The sequence below is a fragment of the Phodopus roborovskii genome, unplaced genomic scaffold, assembly GCF_943737965.1.
Source record: "Phodopus roborovskii unplaced genomic scaffold, PHOROB, whole genome shotgun sequence".
Taxonomy (NCBI): domain Eukaryota; kingdom Metazoa; phylum Chordata; class Mammalia; order Rodentia; family Cricetidae; genus Phodopus; species Phodopus roborovskii.
Window position 1 is genome coordinate 120,223 of NW_026126149.1, and position 12,440 is coordinate 132,662.

The 12,440-nt window shown below is 44.1% G+C and overlaps 1 pseudogene; it reads right to left on the bottom strand.

Annotated features, from left to right (window-relative positions):
- Positions 1-1,182: 1,182 nt before the first annotated feature.
- On the bottom strand, positions 1,183-11,274 carry LOC127218526 (DAZ-associated protein 1-like; annotated as a pseudogene).
- Positions 11,275-12,440: the final 1,166 nt, after the last annotated feature.

A 12,440-nucleotide genomic window follows, 5' to 3' on the forward strand; every position in this document is an offset into this window, starting at 1 on the left:
TAGTGGTTTGAGGCATAGAAAAAGAAAGAAAGCAAAAAGAAAGAAAGAAATAAAGGTTTTTTTTTTTTCTTTTCCTTTTTTTTTTTTTTTTTTTTTTTTTGTTCAGTGTATTTGCTGATAAGAGTGCTCCTGTATGTTTGTGGTTTTTAAATTAAACATCTGCTTCTGGACAAAAATAGATAATAAAAATAAATAAAATAAAAATGAGCGCGTTATTGCCTGTACCCATTTTATTTTTCATTCTCTGCAATTCAGAGGGTTAGAGTCGGCCGCCCGCAAACACATAGCTACAAGAACGGCCAAGAGCACACATCTGGGTACCAAAATAAGAGACAGAGTTCACAGTGGGAATGACAGGTGCTTCCCAAACCTCCAGAGTCATTTGACCTCCACAGGGCTATGTCTAATCAGTTGCAAACACCGCTGCCAAAGCACCTGTCCCAGTTTCTGAGCACGTGACTTAGAGGGTCTTGTTGTCTGGGTACCTCTGGCTCTGGCATTCTTTTTGCCTCCTCTTCCGCATTCTCAGAGCTCTGCGGGGAGGGCTTTGATGGAAGCCTCTCAGTTAGGGCAGAGTGTTCCAAGGTCTCTCACTCTTTGCATGATGTCGAGTCATGGGATTCCTTTTGTGTCTTAGTTATTACCCTTCAGCCGAACAGCAGGGAAGATGCAACATGGCCAAGGTAACTTATAAAAGCAAGCCTTTGGAGGGGCCTTGCTTACAGTGTCAGAGGCGTTAGTCCATTATCATGTCAGGGAGCATGGCGGCTCACATGGTCCTGAAGATGTAGCTGAGAGCTAAGTCCTGGTCCACAAGCGAGAGAGAAAGCAAGACTCAGAGCTTGGCATGGGCTTTAGAAACCTCAAAGCCCATTCCCAGTGACTCAGGGCCAGACCTCCTAGTCTTTTCAAATAGGACCACTCCCTGGCAATCAGCCAATGAGCACATGAGGGCTATTTTCTTCTTTTCTTTCTTTCCTTTTTTTTTTTTTTTTTGTTTAACCAGTCAGTGACATGTTTTTATTGTGCTGATGGGTCAGAGAAAGAAATATATTCATAACCTCAGTCCAGAAGTGGCCTCCGCTGGCCCCCTCCCCCAGGTCGAGTGGTCCCGAGTATGTGATTGTCACAAGTTCACCAGTCCAGAATCCTGCCCTGGCGCCATCCCCCTGGCTAGCGCCCCTAGTGACGGAAACCCTGCACTATGTGGTTCTGCCTGGAACTGTAGCCACTGCCACCAGCAGGGCACTGAGGGGCCCGGGTAGGAGAAAGGCTACTGGCTAGGGTCGGAGAAGCCCTGGCCGAAGCCGCTCAAGTCCTGCCCGGAACCATACTGACCATAGGGGAGGTCCGGCTGTGCAGTTGGGGGTTTGCTCATGTAGGGGCCAGCCTGCGATAGAGGTGGCAGGAAGGCCAGTGGGGCAGCCCAAGGGGTGGCAGGTGGAGGAAGAATCCCTGGAGGGGCGAATTGATGGGGAGGTGGAGGCAGGTGAGGCACCAAAGCCCCGTGGGAAGCCCTGTGGCCGAGGGGGGAGGAGGGGAAGCCTTCCAGTGGTGTGGATTCAATGAAGGATTTAAAGCGAGGGGGTGGAGGCGGGGCTCCTCCACCCGCAGGGGCTGGGCCATAGCCACCAATGGCCTGTCCTGCTGGCATCCACATTCCTTGCTGCCATGTGGGTGGGGGCTGGGCTGCCCAGCCATTGGCTGCACTGGGTTGCCAAGGGCCTGCCCAACTGGCTGCCTCCTGGCTGTCCTGCTGCTTGGTTTTTGCTCTCCCGAGGTTCAGCCCGTTTAACCTCCACTTTTTTTTGCCCATGACGTCTTGACAATGCATGTTAACAGCCTGGTCCACTGATTGTTCGCCCTCGAAAGTAATAAATCCAAAACCTCGAGGCCGCTTCTTCTCTGTGTCATATATCATGACCACCTCGGTGACCACTCCGAACTTCTTGAAGTACTCCCTGAGCTCTGTCTTGCTGTAGTTGTGGGGAATGCCCCTCACCAAGATCTTGTTGGATTTGCTGCTGTCGCTCCTGGGTCTTTTCCAGCCTTCCTTGGGCTGAGTTCTCTCTGGCTGCATCCCCCAGGTATGCATGGCTTCAGGTCAATATTCCGGCCATCCAGGGTGTGTGGTCTGCCGGCCAGCACTGTCCCTACACAATTGAGGTCTTTAAATCCGACAAACCCAAAACTTTGGGACTGGTTGGTGGTTTTATCTTTCATGATGACACAATCCACGACCTCACCATACTGGGGAAAGTAGCTGCACAGAGCCTTTTGAGAGTTGCTCCAATCCAGGGCACCCGTGAAGGGCTTCCCGATCTCCTCGGCACCTGAGCAGTGCCTGGTCCAGGCGCACTCTGCCCCACTCCAGAAGGTCACCTCTTATCCCTCCCTGTGGACGTGGCCAGGATCTGTGCAAAGGCAGCAGCAGAGCTGAGCTTCCTCCCTCCTTGCGGTTCCTGGGCCGCCATGAGTGCTATTTTCATTCAAATTACCACGGTGTATGAGTATATCATGATACCATTTTATCACTAGCTTTTTTTTTTTTTAAATGACCAGTTGTATTTGGTCTTACACCAGGTTCCTGGGCTATCCAGTTTCAGGTTCTTGATCGTCCAAGCACTATCTGTTAGGAGTTCCATCTTGTGGAGTGGACCTTAAGTTAAATGAGATATTGGTTGACGCCCTCCATAAGCTTTGTGCCAGCATTGCGCTAGCATATTTTGCAGGCAGTACACCACTGTAGATCAAAGGGTTTGTGGCTGGGTTGGTACTTAAATTTCTCTTTTGCTATCATGCAGAGTACCTTCCTGTACAAAAGATGATATAACATATGAATCGAGGCTCTATGTAGGCACCAACTCAACTTCTCCATGTTCAATGAGTTGGGTAAATGTTGTCTTCAGCAATGGGGCCTTGCTGTCAGTTTGAGAATGGCAACCTTTTGTCTTAGCAACTGCCTGGGTTCTTTGGGGTTCCCATGGCAACCCTTTGGCCAACAACTCATTTAGATGTAACCCCAATACTTGAAGCTTTATTTGACGACAAGAGATATCCAGTTGGGGATATGTTGCTCCAATTAGTTGACAGCTTCATTTAGATTCACACACACACACACACATAGATATGTATATATGTATGTATGTATACATATATGTGTGTGTATATATGTATATATACATACACATACATACATACATACATACATACATACATACATACATATGGAAGCTTCTATTGCATTAAGCTTCCCAACAACTCCTCAAATGGCGCTTAATTTTAGCTGTCTCTCCTGTATTTCCTCCCTCATTCCTATCTCCCTTCCTCTCCTCATTGGATCCTCCCATTCCACATACCTACAACCATTAAGTATCTATTCTATTTCCCTTCCGTAAGAAAATATATGATAAGAATTTTTGACAGGTACGTACCTACACATTGTAGGCACGTTGAGATGGGTCAGCAAATAATAGTGATTAACACTTTGATAGCTCCTAATGCAAACTAAACTTAAAACAAGCTAAATAATTAACATGAGTTCAACTCCCAAGGCATAGTTAGTCGAAGGAGAGAATCAATTCCCTTAAGTTACCATCAGAACTCAGAATGTAAGACAACAGACACTCTGACCACCCACCAAAAAAATAAATGAAATATAAAAGGGAAATCAAAATTGTATTATAAACTATCCTCAATTCACCCCCAGATGGTGAAGCAATCCAGAATCTGCTGACATCTTGGTAGCCCTGCCGCCTACTCAGGGAAGGGGTGAGCATGGGCCCCTGTGTCAGGCCTGACTTCTGCTTGCCCTCATTTGGATCTCCTGGCATGGTGACTGTGGGCAGGTTCCCTAGCCCCAGTGGCCCAAGCAATGTAGAGTCTGTTGACATCGCTGTGCTAGTCCTGCCCCGGCTCAGGGGAGAAGCAAGTTGATTCGCCCCAGGAGGATCAAGCCATCCAGTTTGTGACATCTCAGTGCAAGCCCTGCCTCAACCCACCAGGAGAGGGAAGCTTTCAGATGTGTCTGCACCCATCCTGAGACCCATTGGAGTATTGGACCTGCTTGCACCCACTGGATAGATATTCGATCAAAACTAAGAGACCAAGTATGCCAGACCACACTACTGTAACCAGCAAAGCTTTCAATGACTATAGATGGAGATAACAAGATATTCTATGACAAAACCAGATTTAAACAATACCTATCAACTAATCCATCCCTATAGAAATTCTTGATGGAAATCTCCAACCTCATACAGTTAACTACACTCACAAAAACACAGGCCATAGATAATCCCACTTTACCAACAGCCAAAAGAAAAAAAAGGGGTAAATCTACACAATACCACCACCAACAAGAACAAATTCAAAACAAACAAGAATTAACATCAATGGTCCTTAATTTCCCTCAATAATAATGGTCTTAACTCCCCTATAAAAAGACACAGGCTAATGAAGACAGAATCCATTCTTCTGTTGCACACAAGAAACACACCTGAACTTTAATGAAAAATGATGGGAGATGTCATTATGTATATATGTTTCTCATACTGGTTAATGAATAAAGCACTGTTGGCCAATAGGAAAGGAAGATAGGAGGGACTAGGAGACAAGGAGGAGAGAGGAAGTAGAAAGGGAGTCAAGATGGAGAGTCTGGAGGAGGCAGAACCGCCACGAACCTCTCTCTGGTAAGACCACGTGGAAATACATAGAAATGGGTTAATAATTAAGACAGAGCTAGCCGATAAGAAACTAGTACTGGGCCAACAGAATTATATCTAATACAGAGTCTCTGTGCATTATTTGTGGCTGGCGCGGCGGTGGGACCAGACCAGTGGCGGGAGGAAAAACCGTACTCCTTACAGACAAATGTTACCTCAGAGTAAAGGGTGGGGAAAAGATTTTCCAATCAAATGGAGCCAAGAAACAAACTGGTATATCTATCCTAATATCTAACTAATTAGACTTCAAATGAAATCAATCAAAAGATATTAAGAAGGTCATTTCATATTCATCACAGAAAAATGCATCAGGATGAAGTCTCAATTCTAAACATCTATGCCACCAGCATAAAGGCACCCATATTTATAAAAGAAACATTACTAAAACACAAATCTCACATAAAACTGTATACAATTATAGTGGGAGACTTCCACAGCCCACTCTCACCATGAGAGAAGACCACCAGACAGAAACTTAACAAAGAAACAAAAGAACTAACAGGACCCAAATGGGTTTAATAGATATCTATAAAACATTCCATCCAAACATAAAAGAATACACCTTCTTCTCAGTGCCCCATGGAACATTCTCTAAAATGGACTGCATACTCCACAACATAGTAAACGTCAACACACACACACACACACACACACACACACACACACACACACAGACACACACACAGAGGAATATCCCCTTTATCTGATCAAACCACCATGCTTTCAAGTTAGAATTCAATAACACCATAAATTGCAGAAACACTACATGGGAACTGAACAATGCTCCGTTACACCATTCCTGTTTCAGGGAAGAAATAAAGAAATTAAAGACGTCCTAGAATTCAATAAGAACAAAGACACAGCTTACCCAAACTGATGGGACACTCTGAAAGCAGAACTAAGAGCAAAGTTCATAGCACTAAGTGTCCACATGAAGAAACTGGAGAATAGTCACATTAGAGAATTAACAGCACAACTGAAAGCCCTACAAGGAAAACAAGCAAGCTCACCCAGGAGGAGTGGACACCGGGAAATAATCAGATTGAGGGTTGAAATCTATAAAGTAGAAACTAGGATAACAACACAATGAATCAATGTAAGAAAGAGTTGGTTCTTGTTGAAAACAAGAGAGACAGACCTTTATTCAAAGTCACCAAAAGGCTGAGACCGATCATGTGAATTAACAAAAAATGAAAAGGGGGACATAACAACAGACACTGAAGAAATCCAGAGAATCATTAGGTCATACTTGGAAAACCTATACTCCACAAAATTTGAAAATTCAATGGAAATGGACAATTATCTGGATAGATATCACATACCAAAATTAAATCAAGAACACATAAGTAATTTAAACAGACGTATAACCCCTAATGAAATAGAAGTAGTCATCAAAAATCTTCAAACCAAAAAAAGCCCAGGGCTAGATGGTTCCAGTGCAGAACTGTACCAGAAATACAGAGAAGAGCTAATACTAATACTCCTCAATTGTTCTACGCGATAGAAGCAGAAGGGTCATTTCCAAACTCTTTTTACGAGGCTACAATTATTTTGGTACCCAAGGCACACAAAGACACAACTAAGAAATAGAACTATAGATCAATATTCCTCATGAACATTGATGCAAAAATACTCAATAAAATTCTGGCAAATCGAATCCAAGAACACATCAGAGAAATCATACACCATGATCAAGTAGGCTTCATCCCAGGGATGCAAAGATGGTTTGACAAATGAAAATCTATCAATGTGACCCACCATATAAACAAACTGAAAAAGAAAAACAACACGATCATTTCACTAGATGCTGAAAAAGCCTTAGACAGAATCTTGGAGAAATCAGGGATAACAGGAACATACCTAAACATAATAAAAGCAATCTATGGTAAACCAACAGCCAACATCAAATTGAACGGAGAGAAGCTTAAGGCGATTCCTTTAAAATCAGGAACAAGACAAAGCTGTCCTCTCTCTCCATATCTCTTCAATATTGTACTTGAAGTTCTAGCTAAAAACAAACAAACACAAAAAACAAAAAAAAAAAAAAAAAACAAAAAACAAAAAAAACAAAAACAAAAAAGTAGATCAAGCGGAAACAAATTAGAAAGGAACAAGTCAACCTTTTGCTATTTGTAGATGACATGATTGTTTACCCAACTGACGGGAAAAACACTACCATGGAACTCATACAGCTGAAAAACACCTTCAGCAAAGTGGCAGGATACAAGATTAACTAAAAAAAAAAATCAGTAGCCCTACTATATACAGACAATAAAGAGGCAGAGAAAAAAAATCAGAGAAACATCACCCTTTACAATAGCCACAAACAACAAAATATGTTGGTGTAACACTAACCAAACAAGTGAAAGGCCTGTGTAGCAAGAAATTTGAGTCTTTAAAGAAAGAAATTAAAGAAGATACCAGAAAATGGAAAGGTCTCCCATGCACTTGGTTAGGTAGGATCAAGGTAGTAAAATTGGCATTTTGCCAAAAGCAATCTACAGTTTCAATTCAAGCCCCATGAAAATCCCAGCACAATTCCTCTCTGAACTCAAAAGAACAATACTCGAATTTATACGGAAAAACAAAAGGCCCAGGATAGCCAAAACAATCCTGTAAAATAAAGGAACTTCAGGAGGCATCTCCATCCCTGACTTCAACCTCTAATATAGAGCTATAGTCAAGAAATCTGCTTGGTATTGTCACAAAAAAATAGACAGGCCAATGGAATCAAATTGAAAACCCTGATAGTATCCCATACACCTTGGAACACCTGACTTTTGACAAAGAAATTAAAATTATACAATGGAAAAAAGAAAGCATCTTTAACAAATGGTGTTGGTAAAACTGGATACTTGTGTGTAGAAGACTGCAGAGAGATCCATATCTATCATCATGCACAAACTTAAGTCAATGTATCAAAGACCTCAGCATAAATCCAGCCACACTGAACCTCTTTGAAGAGAAAGTGGGAGGTACCCTTGAAGGAACTGGTACAAATGACTGCTTTCTGAAAATAACAGCAGTAGCACAGACACTAAGATTAACAATTAATAAATGGGACCTCCCGAAAACTGAGAAGCTTCTGTAAGGCAAAGGACACAGTCAACAAGACAAAACAGCAGCCCATGGAATGGGAAAAGATCTTCACCAACTCCACATCTGACAGAGGGCTGATCTCCGAAACATATAAGAACTCAAGAAGGTAGTTATAAAAACACAAAATAATCCAATTAAAAAGTGGGGTAGTGAACTAAATAGATTATTCTCAATAGAGGAATCTAAAATGGCTGAAAGACACTTAAGAAAGTACTCAACCTCTTTAGCCATCAAAGAAATGAAAATCAAACCAACTCTGAAATGTAATATTCCAGTTGAACGGTCAAAATACAAACACCACTGACAGTTTATGCCGGAGAGGATGTGGAGAAAGGGGAACACTCCTCCATTGATGATGGGAGTGCAAACTCACACAGCCACTTTGGAAATCAGTATGGCGGTTCCTCAGGAAAGTGGGGAATCACTTTAACACAAGATCCAGCAACCCCACTCTTAGGCATATACCCAGTGATGCACATTCATACAAGGACATCTGTTCATCTATGTTCATAGCAGCATTATTTGTAATCGCCAGAAACTGTAAGCAACCTAGATGCCCCTCAACTGAAAAATGGAAAAAAAAAAAGTGGCACATTTACACAATGGGGAACTACTCAGCAGAAGAAAAAACAATGGAATCTTGAAATTAGCAGGCAAATGGATGGAACTAGAAGAAACCTTCCCGAGTGAGGCCACGCAGTCACAAAAGACAAACATGGAATGTACTCACTCATATATGGATTTTAGACATAGAGCAAAGGATCACCAGCCTCTAATCCACACCGCCAGAGAAGCTAGGATTAAAGGAGGACCCTAAGAGAGACATACATGGTAACCTGGAGGAGGGGAAAAGGGACAAGATCTCTTGAGCAAATTGGGAGCAGGGGAGAAGGGGAGAGGAAGTTAGTAGAAAGAGAAAGGGAGAAGAGGACAAAGGAGGACCTGAAGGAGCAGGGAGATTGAGTTGGGGGAAGAATAGAGGAGAGCTAGAAAAATGATACCACGACAGAGGTAGCCATTATAGGTTTTAAGAGAAATTTTGGCACTATGGGAATGACCAGAGATCTACAAGGATAACCACAATGAACAATCTAAGCAATAGTGGAGAGGCTACCTTGAATGCCTTTCCCTGATAACGAGATTGATGAGTACCTTATATTTCATCCTAGAGCCTTCATCCAGTAGCTGATGGAAGCAGACAGATACTCACAGCTAAACATTGAGCTGAATTCCTGGCATCCAGTTGCAGAGGGGGAGTGTTGATAAGCAAAAGGGTCAAGACCAAACTGGAGGAACCCACAGAAACTGCTGACGTGAGCAACCTGGGCAAGCAGTATAGGACCGACCCAGACCGCCTGAATGTGGGTGTCAATTAGGAGGACTGGGCAGTCTATGGGGCCTCTGGCAGTCCATCACTATTCATCCTTAGTATATGAATGGACTTTGGGAGCCCATTCCACATAGAAGGATACTCCCTCCGCCGTAGACACATGGGGGAGGGCCTAGGCACTGCTCCAAATGATCTGACAGACTTTGAGGATGCCCCAAGCATGGCCTCAAACTCCCTGGGGAGCAGAAAGGGGATGGGAGAGGGAGTTTGTGGGGGGCGGGAGGGAGAGGTAACTGAGATTGACATGTAATAAAAGCTTGTTTCTAATAAACAACAAGGACAATTAGCTACTAGCCCTAAAATATTGGGTGGCCCAAGCCTGATCATTTTGCAGAGCCAACTTGCCCGGACATCAAACACAACTCACACTGCTCCAAGTTAAACCACACACCCATGAAAGCTTTAACTTCCTGATAGCTACCCACTGACATATGGACCATCCCTTCCCCCTAGCTCCTGTAAATGTACTCACCCTTCATCCATCCAACAGTTTGTGGGCCCTCCCCTTTATAATAATGCATTCTAGGCCTGTCCATATCTGGTCTGTCTGCTTATCTGCATCATTTTCCTTCCACTTTGAGAGTTCCTAATGAGAACAAAGATACTTAAGACAAGCTAAATAACCACAATCCATACTGTCTTCAGAGATGTCAAAGCAAGCAAGCAAACCTGACCAGCATGTGGCTATAAGAAATAGAAAACACCTGGATTCCCAGGGCTTGGCCTGGTTCTTGGCTGTGGACCTTTGCATCTGGCTCCATCAATTACTGAATAAGGGCACTATGATGTTATCTGGGGTGTTCTCCAATCTGATTACAGGAGTTGGCCAGGGCAGGCATCCTCTCTACTGTTGCTAGGAGTCTCAGCTGGCCTCCTCCGTGTGGACTCTTGGCAGTTACCCCGGCACCAGGTTTCTCCCTAAGCCCATAGTGGCTCTCTCTGTGAAGACATCTCTTTCACTGCTCTTCCACCGAATCCCTCCCCGCCCAGGCCACCTCATTCCTCCGGTTCTCATCCCCCTCGCCTCCTCCTCACCACCCTCTCGCCCGGTTTACCCCGTAGATCTCACCTAATTTCTCTTCCCAGGGTGGCCCTAGTTTCTCTGGTCCTTAGTGCGGTTATCCTTTGCGTTACTTCCAATACCCACTTTGAGCAAGGGAGGTGAGGAGCACAATGGAGACGTCTGAACCAAGCTCGTGGAAACTCACGATCTCTAGACCTACAACTGTGTACAGTCCATGGGACCGAACTTTGTCCTCCATGTGTGGGGGACAGTTGTGAGGTTTGGAAGATCAGAGGGGCCCCTGGCAGCAGGACCACGATACAAAGTGGCACATGACCTAGCTTGTTGGCGCGCATTCCTTAGGGTGGGAGGGATGCCATGCTCAGTCTTAAGGCAAGGGAGTGACCGGGTCATGCCCCAACCTCATGAGCCCTTGGCCATGAGAAGGAGTGGACTAGGGGGGCGGCGGTGAAAGGGAACCGGAGGCGGAGAGGGGGTGGGAGGGGGCCGCAGGAGCGGGAGAAGTGTGGTGGGAATGTAAAATGAAAAAAAAAAAAGTCAAAGAAATGGAAAAAAGGAAATTTAAAACACAGAGCAGTTGGCTTTTCGATGTGAGAATGACCCCCACAGACATACAGACCTCTATCTAGCAAGCTCTGCTTGCAAGCGGATGGTATGTGTCCGAAATCGAGGAAGCCGCCTTCTGTCCCGGGGATATCCCAGGATGCCCGGGAGCCGTAAGGTAGGAAAGTGTAGCCGTAAGGCACGACGATTAACCGCAAAAGTGTCGTCGTTCTGGGAAGCAAAAGGATCGCGGACCCCGAGGGAAAACACAGCTCAGATAGTAAATGGAATAGTCCAAAGAAGCAAGAGACCGGGACTGCAGGAAATTAAAATGGTTCTGTTTCGGTTTATTTACTTTGAGAGTTTCCCTGTGGTACTTTTGTCGTCCTTGTTGTTCTTATCTGCTAGTCCGTGAGGGTCCACGCTAAGTCCTCCCTTCTCCAGGTGGTGATACTCTAGAAGAGAATCGATGTCCGGATCCTTGGCACCTGGCTCTTTGGAGAACGCAAGGAGCTCCAAATTACAGCTTCCAAAATTCTCTACATTTGTAGTTTCCCCCCATGAATTTCCTCGTGGGATTTTTTTTTTTGTCACTTATTATTCATAGTCATTTGTATTCGAGACATTCAGCAGCGAAATCTGTTTGGATGTGGGTTTAGGCCAATAGAATGTCGGTACCACATTAGTCTGCGAGGAATCCACATCTTGTCATTTTCTGTGGAAACAAAAATAGAAATCCTTTTCCCCAGTAACATGTCCTTGAACTTAAATTTTGGAGTCAAAGCATTTTTTAAAATTTAATTTATTATTTTACATGTCGATCCCAGTTCCCTCTCCCTCCCTCCCTCCCTTCTTTCCCCCTCCCTCCTTCCCTCCCTCTCTCTCTCCCTCAGTCCCTTTTACCCTCTCTGCCCTCTCAATGCACTCTAACCACCCTACACTCCCATCCCCCCACCCCAATTCCATATGTAGGGGAATGCCATCCAGTTGGGGTCATGTAGATCTGACAGGTCCTGTGAAGTAGGGACTAGGGCTTCTCTCCTGTCTCTAGATTAAGGGAGTAACCCTCCATGGGGGATGTGTCTCTCCCTCTCCCTCTACATTTGGACTTGAGTTTTGTGCATGGCCACAGACATGGGTCTATTTGCAGTCTTCTACACACCCTCATTCAATTGTGCCAGCACCATTTGTTGAAGATGCTGTCTTCGCCCCATTGTATTCTATTAGCTGTTTTGTTGAAAACCAGGTGTTCATAGGCGTGTGAGTTAATATCAGGATTTTCAATTCGATTCCATTGGTCTTCCTGTCTATTTTTATGCCAATACCAGGCTATTTTCAGAACTATAGCTCTGTAGTAGAGCTTAAAGTCAGGAATGGTGATGCCTCCTGAAATTCTTTTATTGTATAGGGTTGTTTTGGCTATCCTGGGTCTTTTGTTTTTCCATATAAAGTTGATTATTATCCTTTCAAGTTCAGTCAAGAATTGTGGTGGGATTTTAATGGGGATTGCATTGAATCTGTAGATTGCTTTTGGCAAAGAATTGTGGTGGGATTTTAATGGGAATTGCATTGAATCTGTAGATTGCTTTTGACAAGATTGCCATTTTTACTATGTTTATCCTACCTATCCAAGAGCATAGGAGATCTTTCCATTTTCTGG